Here is a 14,948-nt window from a genome sequence, read left to right as displayed (position 1 = left end):
AGCTTCCTTTGGGTCCCACAAGCACAATAGAGTATAGGAGGCCACCTGGTGGTGAAATAAACCAATTAACCATTTAATGCTACACTGAAAAGCAAGCAAAATAGGCAGACTTTGGGTTGTTACATAAAAAAATCTAGAATCCTGGGCAAAATAATGATAGTCAACATGTATCAGTGCAATACAACAGACAGAAAACTGAATTGGAAAATCATTCAAATCTGTACAGTAATGTGTATTCCTAAAAATGTTGCTGTAATAGTTATTATTTATACCAGGGACTGGCAAACTTTGCCTGTGAAGAGCCAGAGAGTACTGCTGACTCGAACAAATTGAGAGTTACGGGCACTGACACCCACACAGTCAAAATTCTGAGTATAACTACAGTGGACACTCCCTGTCTGAGATTCAGCAACTCAGTCAACTGCAGATCATGGACTTGTTGTAGTTCTTATTTATTGAAAAAAATCCACGCATAAGTGAATCCAAGCAGTTCAAACCCATGTCATTCAAGGGTAAACTGTAAACAGTTAAGGCGTATGGGTCATTTGGTCACTGCTGAAACTACTCAACTTGCTATCTTTGTATAAATACAGCCACAAACAATTCATAAATGAATGTGCCTGTGTTCCAATAAAGCTTTATTTAAAAAAAACAGGCTATGGTCTGGATTTGACCTCCAGGCTGTAGTTTGTCAGCCCTTGACTCTATACTATGTATTGAGCCCATACTATTTACTAAATAAGCACAAGGCTGAACCCCTAACATACATCACTGAATTCTGACAACCTTTTAAGGTGGGTGTTCTTCCCACTTCACAGGTTTAAAAACTGCAGCGTAAAAAGTTTAAATAATTTGGTGTAAAATGTACTCTGCTCCCTCTTAGAAACGCTGTATGTAACCTCCTCCTTTATGTAGCCTCCTTCTCCCCATGATTGCTGATGCCTGTTCTGACCCTCCCTCCCATTCATTAGAGGCTACTTCTGGTTTCGCTCCATAGTGACTTTGCTCCTGTTTCTCTACCTCATGTTTCCTTGAAATGTTGTTTGTCTCTTCCATCTCTTTCTCCATCACTTCTGTTATGTTTAAAAGCTTTATGTCAGTTTTCATAACAACAGATGCAAGCAAGCATAAAAAAAGACAAAGCAATGTATTAAAAATAGATAGCCACATATACAACAATAAGCCAAGGAAACTGTCATACCATATATGTTCCAAATGGAAAGTGAGCCAAAAACAAGATGCTCGCTCTTATATAAATAATACATTACACATCCACTGGGAGAAGAAGCAGCTCTATCCCTAAATAGGAGGAGAATTTTTTTTTTGGTTTATTTTTATGTAATTTTCTTTTTCTTTTTAAATTCTTTTTTCCCCAGGTAAACACTATAAGTCATACCATCTCAGACAGACCACATTCCACTTCCAAACCATCCATGAACTATTTTATTAACTATTAATAGGACAGAGTTGAAAAATCCAATGTAGAAATCCACAGACATCATTAAAGTTCCTCAAATACATAGATTTACCAGCAGTCTCTCCATATTAGCATAATTTCCCCTACAAAAGAGGACGGAGGTGGTTTCAATTAGATGGAGTATAGACAAACTGAAATAAAAGATTTTTTAACTTAAAAAGAAAACTGCAGAAGATGAGAAAAGATATGTGACTATATTAGAAAACAGAAGAGATTTAATTACAGAGCAGGGATTCCAGCCGATTGGACAATAAATCCTCACGGAAGGGATTTACACTAGATACAAGAAGACTTTCAGGGCAAGGAGAGTTGTTAAACATTTTAATGGAAGGTTGTGAATTCCCTCTGGAAAGATCTGTAATGGAGGACAAATTCTCTCCTATCTGGAATGGATAAAAAAACAATCTCTGAAAGAGAGGAAACAAAATGAAGGTCGTTTTGAGGTCACTTGCAGTCTTGAAACTCCAGGTAAAATTCTCACTTCCCATGGGTAAATAACTGTACAAAACCTCCAAAAGATTCACTTTGGAAGATTCAGGAGAAAACACTCGTTAAATGGATGATTCAATTCAGAAAATATTTATCCAGTGTCAAATATTACCTAGCTCTGGGGAGACATCCACCCAGGAGGGCACAAGCCTGAGCAGCAGTGTGGACAGGGAACACAATTATTCACTTCAGTTAATTTTTTAAACAAATCTTTGAGCTTCAACCAGCTTTCTGTAACTGTATTCCCTGAACTTGGTGAGCTCAAAAATCTTGCAAGAGCTGGCTGTCACATGAAATTTCTGGCATTATTCATGGTATCCTTGGATCTTTTTGTAAACAGAAAAGGCTCTGACAGTGTTTCCATACTTTATTTCTTTTTCAAACCCAAACTTGGATGGATGGAGCCTCTTAAACTATCATCGAAACACTGGTTATAAAATGCTGGCCAAATTTGAGGTCTTGTGCTATACTCCCTTGTTGCAGAGAAAGAATTCAATTAGCTTAACTCTAGCGATTCATTTATATTTAAGTTGTGATGAACGTGAAGATTTTTGTGGCTTATAAGAAAACTAGATTCTTTAGCATCACCAGGCTGAAGAGAGTGAAGAGGCAAGAACAATCATACGGAGAGAAGTGTTCTTCATGCATATTTTCAAATCTTACCATGTCCCAGCTGAGGAAAGCTAAGGAGAAAGGACAAAGTTCAAAGGTATGCACAAATGGGGGCAGGAAATGAATTCATCACAAATCTTTATCAAAATCTAATTTTAAATGGCACATCTTTTAATCTTGGCTTTATTGTTTAAAATCATAAAGCTTACAATTAATACCTAAATAAAAAGTATAAATGCTAGTATATGATAATTATTTTTTAAACTAATGAAGAATATAATTTTTTTTTTAAAATACAAGAGTGGGACAAAGTTTCAAAATTACATTTCAGCTTTCTCTCGATATTATAGCAGTGAAATGTAGTTTTTAAATTCTCCTATTCTGAATTAGCTTGCTACAGCTTTGAAAAGATGAATAAGTCTTTTAGTCTTTCTCCTTTCTTCACCCTCATTATGATGGACTTGGATTAAAGAGCTAGACCAAGTCCAAATCTCTTATCATTTTTCTCACCCCTTCCTAATAACATTTTTAGACACACACTTGTCTGAAGTCAAACCAGATTTTATACAATCAAAGTGTCAGTAAACTCTCCTGCTAACGATAGTATAAGAACAAACTGTGCGGATGTACTTCACATTTCAAATGACTGCTTATGTTCCCCTACACCTACTGCTCTATTTTGGGGCTTCACGTTTGTATGGCTCATGTTATCCTCATACGTATGAACAATTATACTGAGATTGTCTACATAATCAAGAATACATCGGTGAATACTATGGTTCAAGGGGTTGGAAACTAGCCATAGAATTCGGGTGATCAATTGTACATTTTTGTACCATTTGTCTCAGACATGGATGTCACTGTCCTTCTTTCCCTCTCTCCCTCTTTTTCTCCCTGATATCAGCCTGGACAAATCTGAGTACTCTGAGTATTAAGAACTGTCCTTAATGTACACTGGTTTTTCAAGGAGAGAAAATTTTATTTTTCTATTGGGTTGCCCAGAAAAACTAATTTGGGTTTTTCTGTAATATCTTACAGAATTCAAAATTATGTAAATTATGAAATTTTATATCACCTCAATATATAACATAAAGTGTTAGTCACTCAGTTGTGCCGGACTCTTTGTGACTCCACGGACTGCAGCCCGCCGGGCTCCTCTGTCCATGGGATTCTCCAGGCAAGAATACTGGAGTGGGTAGCCATTTCCTTCTCCAATAATATAAAAGGAGGCCATAAAGTTTTAGACTCAACTAGCACAACATGAAAATAGGATTGTCTTCTTGAAAAATTAATGAGCTGATAGCATAGCTCTGATCAATAGAATCTAATTAATGGATTATTAAATGCCTTATTAAAATGTTTCCCACCATATATTTATTGAATTTCTATTCTGTGCGAGGTACTGTGCTAGGCATTGGAGATATATCAATAAACAACACAGACATGAATCTTGCCCTTGGAGTGTGAAATCTAATAAAAATTAAAATCATTCATTCTCAAATTTGGTCCACAAAGTCTAAATCTACCATATTATTTAAAATGTTATTTAATTAATAAAAAGTACTCAAGGCTAAATTAATCTCAAGGAGGCCTCTCACAGGGAGGCACCTGTGAATATTGAAAGGATAATTCCATTGTAATGAAGGTAGCAAAATTCAGTATGCCAAGATTTATAACACAGAAATGAGCTCCAGACTGAAACTTGGCATATATGAAAGGATTTGTATAGTTATTTATATATGCACAATTATAATGTCTTGGGATAGCCAGTATGTCTGGTCAAAGGAATCTGACTTTATCTAGACTCAATCCTGAAGAAAGATTATTTTAATTCAACAAGTTGATACTTGGTATCTGTGTGCATCTGCATAAACACACATAAATGTGCATGCATAACTAGGTGTGTGTGTATCTCTTGCATAGATTTCCTAGTTTTCAATGGCTAAGTTGAGATGACAAGGGGAATATCACAAATCTTTTTTATGCAAATATCTATGAGCATATGGAATCAACCACTTAGGAAGCAGCTGAAATAGTAAGTTCAGATGAGTTTCAGGGGTGTATAGATATCCTTCTGGAGAAAGGTGAAGCTCTGTGGCCTGAGAAATTTCGGAAGGAAAATTTAAGTCAACTCCAAGAGCAGTGAGGATTTTAATCTGGAAGACTCCTCCCTAGCTTTAGAATAAGAAAATGCGTGTATGTGCATTGTGTCTTCTGTAAACGAATCAAGATTCAGCAGGAAGACCACTCTTCCCTCTTGGCTTAGTCCAGTGTGCCTCATTAGGGACAGAGTGCCACAGAAGTGCCTATTTTAAGAATGTATGAGCTTCACAAATGCCCACATTATTAAAAATATGCTTAAGAATGCCCTTGCTTCTGAGAAGTGAACTTGCTTCCTTGACAGGACGGGAAGGTAGTTTTTCTGCAAATGATATGCCTCTAGAGCATCTCTCCAAGGGGACACTTCTTCAGTGACTCCCTTTCCAATAATAGGATCCATGAGCTTGAATCTTTCTAGGGTCATGATACCTTTAATCTCTCTCCCACAATGATTTATTTTCAGCCTTAGCTTTCCTGAAACTGACAAAATACAGGAGGCCTCTGTGAGGCTCTGCATAGCACCCCTCCCTAGGATGCTGAGGTGTTTAAGAAAGGTTGATGAGTGGCTAAAGAACCAGCCCATTTTCTCTGCAGCTATACCATCTACATATTGAGGACTTTCTTCTTTCTATCTTAGCACAAAAAGCTTATAGAGAGGGAGGAAATAATGTTCTTGCAAGAATTTTACCTGTTGTAGAGAAGAGGATATAGGGCAACAGTGGGCAGGCAAGCAGTATATGAAAGAAAGACGATGGGCATTAGAACTACCCAAATTGGGATCAAACCCTGACTTATTTACTTACTTCTTGTGGTAGTTACTGGTTCAGTTCAACAAATATTTCTAGTTTTCTTCCTTCCAGCATATCAGTTCAGTTCAGTTTAGTCTCTCAGTCGTGTCCGACTCTTTGCAACCCCATGAATAGCAGCATGCCAGGCCTCCCTGTCCATCACCAACTCCCGGAGTTCACTCAGACTCACGTCCATCGAGTCAGTGATGCCATCCAGCCATCTCATCCTCTGTCGTCCCCTTCTCCTCCTGCCCCCAATCCCTCCCAGCATCAGAGTCTTTTCCAATGAGTCAACTCTTCGCATGAGGTGGCCAAAGTACTGGAGTTTCAGCTTCAGCATCATTCCTTCCAAAGAAATCCCAGGGCTGATCTCCTTCAGAATGGACTGGTTGGATCTCCTTGCAGTCCAAGGGACTCTGAAGAGTCTTCTCCAACACCACAGTTCAAAAGCATCAATTCTTCGGCGCTCAGCTTTCTTCACAGTCTAACTCTCACATCCATACATGACCACAGGAAAGAGGGGTGAATTTTCCCCATCCAGTTTGGAATAAGGTGGAGCCATGCAATTAGTTCAAGCCAATGATTTTAAGAGGAAGTGACATTTGATTCTTTCAAGGAGAAGATTGATACCCAGAATGAGACCCTCCAGAAGTCTCTTTCCTCTTTGCCACATTGAGGGAATATTTAAGAGGCTGACTAGTCCATCAGTCTGAGTCCTGGAGTTAGTAACAATATCAAGAATAGCCCATAACTCACTTGTGATGGACACATAATACATAATGAGAAATTAATCTTTGCAGGTTTAAACCTTTGAGATTTTGGGGCTGTTTATCTCAGCAAACCCTAGCCTATCCTAAGAAACTAGTTCTGTTATCTTTTAGACTAACCAGTTAACCTCTCTGTATTTCAAGCTCAGAGTACATGAAGTGGGGACAATAATTCAAGATCATCATTAGTATTAAATACAATAATGTGCATATGGCAAGAATTAAATACAATAATGTGCATAGGGCACTGACACAGTCTAATAGTAACATTCGACCAATGTTCGTTTTTGTTTTTTTTTTGTCCCACTATCCTACTCCTACCTCCTATCTCTCTCACACACACACAAACACACACTTCCCTTCTTATCAAATGGTGAAGTAGATAGCATCTGTCCTTGGGTCCTTTCCCAGATTTCTTCTCTCTACCCACTCTCCACTCTATTTTCCCTTCTCAGTGTCTTTCCATTTAAACTAGATGACAAAATTAGCATCGAATTCAATAGTATTCTCCCCCTTCCCATACACTGCTGCTGCTGCTGCTAAGTTGCTTCAGTCGTGTCCGACTCTGTGCGACCCCATAGATGGCAGCCCACCAGGCTCCCCCACCCTGGGATTCTCCAGGCAAGAACACTGGAGAGGGTTGCCATTAGAGTACATTCTTTTTTATTATAAAGAAATGAGTCTTAACGATAGGCTTTAAGGCAGTGCGGATATTTAGTAATGGAGATAAGATAGTTTGGATTGGGAATACCTAATACTCTAAAAATTATGAAAGTAAAAATGTTAGTCACTCAGTCATGTCTTTATGAGTCAAGTCTTCACTCAGTCATAACTTTTTGCAACCCCATGGACTGTAGCCCACCCAGCTCTTCTGTCCATGGGATTCAAGCAAGAATACTGGAGTGGGTTGCCATGCCCTTCTTCAGATGATCTTCCTGACCCAGGGGTTGAACCCAGGTCTCCTACGTTAAAGGCAGATTCTTTATCACCTGAGCCACCTGGGAAGCCCTTTTAGAACACTGGAGTGGGTTGCCGTTCCTTTCTCCAGGGGATCTTCCCCACCCAGGGATCAAACCTGTGTCTCTTCCATCTCCTGCACTGGCAAGCAGGTTCCTTACCACTAGCGTCACCTGGGAAGACTTTACCATAAAGACATGAATCTCAAGGATGGGATTTAAGGCAGTGTGGATATTTAGTAATGGAGATAAGATAGTTGGGATGGGGAATACCTAATAGTCTAAAAATTATGTCCCTTGGACAACCACACATCTCCTTCTTTCTCAAGTTAGACATGGTAGTAAAACAAGGACAAGAAGGAAGGAGGTTTATAAAAAAAAAGGGGGGGGGGGGAAGAAGTTAACAAGTTTATTAGTGAAAGCACTGTGGCTGAACTTTGCCTGCCCCTGCTCCATCCCCAGCTGGCAATCGCCAGTCTACTGTGACAGCTACCAGGACTTCTTTTGAAATAACCAAAACATTATTTAGCTACCCTTCCAGCATGGCTCAGTGGTAAAGAATCTATCTGCATGCAAGAGATGCAGGTTTGATCCCTGGGTTGGGAAGATCCCCTGGAGAAGAGAATGGCTACCCATCCAGTATTCTCCCCTGGGAGATTCTATGAACAGAGGAGCCTGGCAGAATACAGTCCATGGGGTAGTAAAAAGTCAGACATGACTTAGCAACTAAACAACAGCAACAAGAAGCCTCATCTCCCAGCTTTAGGAATATACGCATGAAATCCTAGCAAACTGTAAAACTCAGAATGATAATAAAGATAAAATATTTGGCTTTAATAGCATACATATCATATACTTCCTTATAGTTATGGTTACCATAACCAACAGCTTCTTCATGTAATTATATGGAACATTAACCTAACATTTATCCTTTTTATACTAAGACCCTTTTGCGAATGCCAAAAAAAGATGTCAATGTCATAAAATATTAAAAACAATATTTGGTTTTTATCTTTTAATTTTGGCAGTTTGGGAGGGGCAAAATAAATAACCCCCAGTTCTTACCACGGTTGTCTGTAAAGTTTAATCACACAACATACAACTTTTTTCCTAGCGTCAAACCAGATTAGCCTAAATATGAATAGAACCACTAAAGATAAGCAATTTAAAAATAGGAAATACTAAAAAGTAGGTGAGGGACATTTCCCTTAACTCACTGACTTGAAACATATATTTATATAGTATTGAGCAGTTCAGGAGCCAAAGACAACAGTAAACCAAACACCTTTTCTTATAAGGAATGTAAATGTCCCTCTTATTCATTTCTATAAAACTAGGAAGAAATCTACAAACATGTAGAGTTAAAGCCAAATCTTGCAGCTTAACAGAGGTGGGGATTCATGTCTAATTAAGTAAAAGTCATTTTTCAAAAGTTAAAGGGTGAAATTTTTGCAATTTAATCCAAAATTTTATTAGCAAACTTTAATGATTATCCTGATTGCAATTAATAAAAAGCTCCCAAACAGGTCAACTCATTTAAGTGCTATCTGTAATCATTTGTATTTTAACATGATGGTTATTACTTATTACCCTGAAACCAAGAAGCACAATGAGATATTGATTACTTTTAACCTTTAGAGCCAAGGATTCAGGAAAGGTTAGAGTAGGGGAACATTCTTCCTTTCTTGGCTGGCAATGTATAGCCTTCAGGAGAATTCAAATGATTCCCATTGGCCAAGTAGATCCAAGATTAGTTTATTCCCTGGGCTGACAAGAAATGATGATGCTTTTAAAAATAACACCCAGCAGTACTGGGTAAAGTGTTACATTTATATAACCAATGGCCTCAAGATGTGCTTCACATCACAGCAAGTCTCAGGCTGTTAACCCTTTACCAAGATTTGTTTACCCAAGTATTTTGTTGGATATTAAAAGTAATAGTTTTAATTGGAATAAACTCATCTCATTAAACCAAGTTCTCTGGTAGTTTCCAAAAGGCCGAACACAATCACTAGCCCACTGCTGGTCACTAGCATTTCTTTTTGTTTTCTTTTTCCATGACAACATTTAAAAATAATTTTCACATTGTGCCACTGAGAAGCAGTGAGTTCTAGGTAAGGGCCAGCAAAATTACGGGCAAGGGAAACATAACTGTTATGTGTTAGATTAATTTGCAGAACACTTGGCATTATTATTGCCAAGTCGTCAAATTGTTCCAAGTTGTTCCGGAAGGTTGTTATTAATAGTATGTTTTCTGAGGAAAGTTCTGTCTACTTTTGGAACTGCATTTCTGTTGCCAAGGAAACTCCTTTAAGCACAGTTTTCTAGGAGCACACTGCTGCTTTTGTTTGCCAGTGTCCTATTCATATCATCTAAGTAAGCGTTTTACATGCTCCAGCCTTCAGTCCCAAATGTTGAAGTTTTAGCCCATTTAAGTTGCTTTTTCAAACATAGCTAATGCTGGCTATGATTGCCCTCTCTCTTCCTCCCCCTACACTCTACACCCTCCACCCAAAGCCCCCTCTCCCCTCCTTCTTCCCACTCTCCCTCCAACATGCCCAAATCTTACTATTCAAGGTATATTTTTAAAAAACAGTTACATTAAGAAAGATAGTTTTCACAAGTTTTTGATAAATTAACTTCAATTTGAATAATAATTCATAGGTTGTAGCATGAGTCCTTCAAGTGTTAATTATCTTTTCACTCTGAAATTAATGTAGTCATTTCCTACTGACTCCTCTACCCCATTTATTGAAGTGCTGAGGAAAACATGTCATTGAGTCCTGAGCCAGCCCTGTTGTTGTGATTAAGCGTGGTCACATGGCCCATCTCTGCCAAAAGGAGGGCCCTGAGAAAAGGTGACAAAGACAGTGATTTCCTGTCAGCAAAGAGTACGACAGGGCTGTCTAGAAGTGATGCAAATGAGGGGAACTTTCCCCACGGCTTGTTTGATCCACTCTAGGCCAGAGCAGGCCAGGCCAGGGAGAGAGGGAGCAGTACAATACAGCTGAGGCTGCCCAGAGAGCCAACGCACCTTCCGGACAGTAGCTCACCCGCCAGAGACAAAACCTGCTGGCGGGGCTTCCCTTCCTTGCCCCTCTGCACACAGAGCCAGCTATTTCTTGGCATACTATTCTCTTAACATCCTTCTTTTTTTCCCCCCTTTTAAAAAAGCAATGCAAATAGGTATGATAAGCTCTAGCATAAATCGAGTTTTATATATTGTTCAGAAACCACATCCATCTACTTTTTATTCTAACAGTTTCAGGATAAGTTTTGCCCTCTCTCAAAAAAGAAAAGAAAAAATATATATATACATACACACACATATATATATTCATTCAAGTATTCAAAGCAAACACTGATTCATCAAAGCCCAAATTAATATGACAGCAAATCTAAGGACTTTTTGAACTTTAAAAAAATGGAACAACAAATTCACTTCTAGACAGCAGTGGAGACAGCCTAGGTTTTTCCATTCTGATTGCTTTAAAAATGATTAGATAATGTTTTTTGCAATATTATAATGATTTTAAGCATATTCTTCTTATCTTAATGGAGTTTTAATCTAACATACAATTAAGCTCTACAATTAATCTACTGGGAAAGAGGTAAAAAATCATCATTAGGTTCTTGTGCCTGATATACCTGATACATTTTTACCTTGACTGCTTCACTAACTAGTAATTTGCTTCCTTTGAACAATCAAGGTAGAAAATTTGGATATTGAAATTCCAATATAAAGCCTAATTAACAGAATTTAATTTTTTGACGTGTACTTCTATTCTGTACACCAACATGTAAGTTAAAAAAAAAAGTTAATGGACTTTCTTCTATTTTAAGCCTAGTTACTGTGACCTGGACCGTGAACCAGCCTACCATTACATTTTTAAGAGCTCAAGTTCAGGCATAAACGTCTCAAGCCACATTTAAAATTATACAAATCAATATAATCCAGAACAAAATGAAAGAAAACTATTGTAGAGAGCTGAATTTACAAAATACAGGGCAAGCATGATTAATTTGTTTTCTATGATCAGTTCATAACTATGACAACATCATTTTGGCATCAACAGTTGTAAAAACAAAATAAGTCAACTATGTCCCATTTTTCTTCTTTTACACTGTATTTCTTATTCCCTAGAATTTCTTATCCCATTCCATATACATGTTTATTTTAAAAGTCACATTGGTTGTCTTATAATACACATCTAAATTCTCTAAAGTAACATTTTCTCCTTTTAAAATTTACCCCTTTCTCTTGTTTGGCGTTTTTTCTCCCCCTGAAACAATTCTTTTTTCAGTGTTTTGGTTTTAAAAGCCTGTTTGTATTTGATTTTTTAGCATTTTCTTACCTATTCATTTGTCTACCCATGATTGTAATTTACTCCTCTGTTCCTTTTTTCCTTTGGTTAACTTTGTATTAACTGATTTAAACTGTTTTTCTATCTCTTCAATGTTTACATTTCTTTCTCATTTTACAAATAACCTCTTCTTTTCCCATATATAATATTGATGTCCTTTCATTAATTCCATCTGGCCAAACTATCATTGAAAAAAGCCACTTATGGATGAGAGCTGTGCTCAGCTAAGCATTACCTGGCAACAGAGTCAGAGTACACATAACTCACTCACTTGTGAGAAGTATTATGTCTACCGTAAGAAATAATTGTGGTTAGCTATTTCTCTATTGTACCATTTTAATCCCTTATATTAAAAAAAATCCTAACAAGATATTTTCATTTCTAAGTATCAAAATAAACTTAATTTCTCCAAGGAAATATAATGTTTTTTTTTCCATGGAAAATGTAAGTTTATTATCTGAGCATATTTCCCTCTTTGCTTTCACTACCAGGAAACCCAGAAAAACTTGTAGGATCTTTAGTAGTTGTGTAGGACTTTATAGTCTATGTGACTACATATTAAGTCTTCTTACAGAAACAGAATCCAGCCTACATATATTTTCCCAGTTCTGATTTGTACTTATATATTAAATATATTTTTATTATTTCCCTGTGAAGTCGTAGGCCATGCTAAGTCACTTCAGTCGTGTCTGACTCTTTGCAATCCTATGGACTGTAGCCCATCAGGTTCCTCTTTCAATGGGCTCTCTGGGCAGGAACACTGGAGTGGATTGCCACGCCCTCCTTCAGGGGAATCTTCCTGAACGGGACTGAAACCACGTCTCCTGCGGCTCCTACACTGCAGGTGGATTCTTCACCACTGAACCACGTGGGAAGCCCGCGAAGTCTTATAAACAACCTCAAACCATTAACAAAATAAAAATTACTATGTTTAGTGAGCACTGTATTATATAGAATGAATGAATTTTCCTTTTTCACAGAGGACATATTTTTTATAATACTTACACCAATGGAGAAAGATATAGGACACTCGGATTTTTCCCACAAAAGCAGAAAACACGAATAACTAACCGCCTAAATTAAGTACAACACCTTCAGTGTAAATTCCCTGAAAGCATATACATCTTGGTTGAATTGTCAATATTATATTATTTTTAAGCTATAAGAGTTATTTTTAACCTCTTAGAAGTAATATAATCTAATCTTTTATTGATGTGGAATAGCTAAGGCATTCACTCAAGGCACAAATCTCTAAATGTGGTATTTTAGTGACCTTCATACTATCTGAGGGCTTCCCTGGTGGCTTAGATGGTAAAGAATCTGCCTGCAGTGTGGGAGACCCAGGTTCAAATCCTGAGTCAGGAAAATCCCCTGGAGAAGGGCATGACAACCCACTCCAGTATTCTTGCTGGGAGAATTCCATGAACAGAGGGGCCTGGTGGGCTACAGTCCATGGGGTCACAGAGAGTTGGACATGACTGAGCGACTAACACTTTCATATTATCTGAAAGCAGCTCTTGTTCAACAATAACTATTAACACCAGCCCATAACTCCTGAATTTGGCTCCTGGAATTAACCCTTCATCTCTGAAATATCCAGCATGATTAGGGGCTCCGTCACCTGTGCTCTGCAGGCGGCAGAGACGGCAGTGCTCTGGGCCCTAGAATGAAGCCCCTGGCAGGGCACAGCCTCATGGCCCTCCAGGACTGGCTGCCTCTGCTGCGGACAGCAGCAACAGGCACAGCTGGCTCCAACTCTCCCATAATGGAGATGCTTCCAGGCCACTCAGTTTATAAAATGTACAGGATGGGGGAGGAGCTGTCCTGAGCTTCTCTGAGCCCAAGAATAATGCCACCTTTGATCTGTAGGAATGAAAAATAAAGCTTTTCCTTGGCAAGTGGGTTTTAAATATTTCTCCATTAATAGTTAATGCACATTCAGACCAGCAGAGTGACAGCTCCCTGTGATTATGAATTCTGGCTTCGTAATGCTAGTCCAAATAGGAGCTGAACTTTCAAAATCACGGTGTTACTTTTGACAAATTAAATTGTCCTACTTAGGAAGGTAGGAGGCATGAAGAGAAAGAAAGTGAGAGAGTGGGAGTAAATTCTCCTTGGAGGTGATTCTCAGATTGAGGAAGAAAGAAACGAGAAAAGACTACCTTTGTGTTTTCTAAGCTGATGATACTGCCGATGTTTATTAGAAAACAGCTTCAGAAGATCCCCATGCTGATGCTGAGCCAGACCAAGAAGGGGAAAGGACAGACATTGGCAGCATGTCTCACTATCTCCAAACAAAGAAGAAAATATATTTAAGGGAGTGGTTGCATTTTAATAAGAATCAGGTCATTCTTAGGGCCCAGCAATTTAAAACTAATCAGAAAGAAAATGATTTTAAATTTCTAACAATCTGAAAATAACAAGAAATTTTTTAAACAGATAATCCACTTTATAGCCCATTGTAATATTAAGGATCTAAATTATGTGAGGTTGCATCAGTGTATTCTCTGCCTTTCAAAACTAATTCTTTCCCCTTCAAAGTTCCTTGAGCATTCTGGTGTTTTGGGGTAACCAAGATACTACAACACGTGCTCTACTCAGGAAGTCTGCTGAATGAATTGTCTGGTCTTTATCTGAAGTTCCATATCTAGGAGTCACATGATTTTTTAGCAGAGACAAGAATATAAAATAAAGTCAGGAAGGTAGTACCAAATGTTGAAAATGCTAATAAAAAAAAAAAACAAAAACAACTTCTTACTCTCTGACTACCATCTTACTATATTCCTCTAATGTAAAAGTTTCAAAGGTGAACTTCAGGGATCAACCTAGGGACTGAGCAATGCAGAACTGGGGTGTGGGCATGCCTCTCCATGCCAGGAAATCAGCTGAATGATGAAATAGAGAGAGCCCTACTCCTCACCAGGGAGAGGAGGACAAAAGTTTCAAATTCTATGATAACAGGAATAACTGTCCTGATCTACAGTTCCTGGGAATTTACCATAACTCAGTTGAAGTCTCTCTTAAAAGCTGTTCACTCTCATTCTTTTCATTAATGGCAGGGATAGTGAACTTCAATGTCATCCTTCATTGTTATAACTCAACAATGATTAGTTCAGTATCAACTATGTAAGATGCTTTGCTAAATAACATAAAGAATACCAGTGGAAAGCGTTTTTCTCATTGTTACACAAGCATTTTATCAAACGAACATGACACAGACAAGCTGAGATAGATGAAAATTCTGTGAAAAGAGCTGGGCGTCCCGTTGAGTTGTCGCGATGACTGGAGGAACACGAATCACAAATACCCTGTAGTGGAAGGAACAGACCTACAAATGAATTTTTTTGTCCCAGGTGCTGATGGTGCCCCTGGTGAAAAAGGCTGATGACACGTTG

General features: G+C 38.1%; 1 protein-coding gene across 4 annotated transcripts in view; it reads right to left on the bottom strand.

Annotated features, from left to right (window-relative positions):
* AKAP6 (A-kinase anchoring protein 6) overlaps window positions 1-14,948 on the bottom strand; it is a 501,363-nt gene that overhangs the window by 104,647 nt on the left and 381,768 nt on the right. The window lies entirely within an intron of this gene.

Source organism: Bos javanicus, chromosome 21, assembly GCF_032452875.1.
Source record: "Bos javanicus breed banteng chromosome 21, ARS-OSU_banteng_1.0, whole genome shotgun sequence".
In the NCBI taxonomy this organism is placed as follows: Eukaryota; Metazoa; Chordata; class Mammalia; order Artiodactyla; family Bovidae; genus Bos; species Bos javanicus.
The sequence above is the reverse complement of the archived record's forward strand: the minus strand, read 5'-3'. Positions and strand labels throughout refer to the sequence as shown.